The sequence below is a fragment of the Echinops telfairi genome, unplaced genomic scaffold (genome assembly GCF_000313985.2).
Source record: "Echinops telfairi isolate 266 unplaced genomic scaffold, ASM31398v2 ScPeMD7_7469;HRSCAF=8507_1, whole genome shotgun sequence".
Taxonomy (NCBI): Eukaryota; Metazoa; Chordata; class Mammalia; order Afrosoricida; family Tenrecidae; genus Echinops; species Echinops telfairi.
Genome location: NW_022111373.1, coordinates 8,029,303 through 8,031,045, shown reverse-complemented (window position 1 = coordinate 8,031,045; position 1,743 = coordinate 8,029,303).

Below are 1,743 nucleotides of genomic sequence, written 5' to 3'. Positions count from 1 at the left end.
AGTTCTGAATGAGCACAGTGAAGTGTTCTGAAATTACCAATTCTTCTCAAAGTTATCCATAGTTTATTATGGTCCAAATAGCTGAATGCCTTTGCACACTCAATAAAACACAAGTAATCATCTTTCTGGTATTTTCTGCTCTGAGCTAAGATCCTTCAGACATCAGCAATGATATCCCTTGTTCCACATCCTCTTCAGAATCCGGCCTGAACTTCTGGCAGTTCCCTGCTAAGGTACTGCTGCAATTGCTGTTGGATGATCTTCAGTAAAATTCTACTTGTATGCGGCATCAATGATACTGTCTGGAGTTTGAGCATTCTGTTGGGTCACCTTTCTTGGAACGGGCAACACTATGGGTTTCTTCCAGTCAGTTATTTGACCAAGTAGCATCTTCAAGATTTCTTGGGATACATGAGTGAGTGCTTCCCGTGCTTCTTCAGCTTTCTGAAACATTGCCCTGGGTAGTCTATCCATTCCTGGAGCCGTGTTTTTGGCGAATGCGTTCAGTGCTGCTTGGACTTCCTTCAGCACCATGGGTTCTTGCTCGTATGCTACCTCCTGAAATGGTGGAATGGCTACTAGTTCTTTTTGGTACAGTGACTCTGTGTATTCTTTCCATATACTGTTGGTGCTTCCTGCATCATTTAATATTTTGCCCATAGAACCTTTCAAGATTGTAACTTGAGGCTTGAATTTTTCTTGAGTTCTTTCAGTTTCAGATTTGCTGAGCATATTCTTCCCTTTGACTCTTTAATTCTAGGTCTTTACAAATTTCATTATAATATTTGTCTTTGTCTTCTCAAGCTGCCTTTTGAAATTTTCTATTCAACTCATTGACTTCATCCTTTCTTCCATTTAAGAGCAAGTTTAAGAGCTTTTTCTGACTCTCACTTTGGTATTTTCTTTCTTTCCTGTCTTTTTAATGCCCTTTTGCTTTCTTCATGAAGGATGGTCGTGATGTCCTCCCACGGCTCATCAGGTCTTCTGTCATTGGTGTTCAATGCAGCAAATCTCTTCTTGAGATGGTCTCAAAATTCTGGTGAGATCGACTCAAGACTTGTATTCTGACTCTTGTTTTCATTTTCTTCAGTCTTATCCTGAACTTGCATATGAGCATGGGACGATCTGTCCCACACTCACCCTGCCATGGGTCTAGCTGTGGTTGAAAAAAAAGATGTTTGCTATGAAAGGCTGGTTTTGCAAAATGCTATCGTGTGATATCCAGGTTCATTTCTGTCATCAAGATCATATTTTCCAACTTCTTTGTTTTGAACTTTTGCTTTCCAATCACCAATAATCATCACTGCATCTTGATTGCATGTTTGATCACTTTCTGATAGAAATTGTAGGTAGAATTCTTCAATTTCTTCATCACTACCTTTGGTGTTCGGTGCATATATTTGAGTAATAGTTGTATTGATTGGATTTCCCTGAAAGCAGATAGATCTAATCCTATCACAGATAGCCTTGTACTTCATGATGGATTTTGTAATGTCCTTTTATGACAAGGAAATCCATCCCATTTCTCTTGATTGTGTTATTCCCAGCATTGTAAATCACATGATTTTCTAATTCAGATGGCCAATGCCTGTCCATTTCAGCTCACTAATGCCTAAGATACCAATCTTTGTGTGTTCCATTTTATTTTTGAAGACTTGAAATTTTCCTAGATTCATACTTTGCACATTCCGAGTTCTAATCATTAGCAGATTTTTGCATCCGTTTCTCCTTACCTTGAATCAT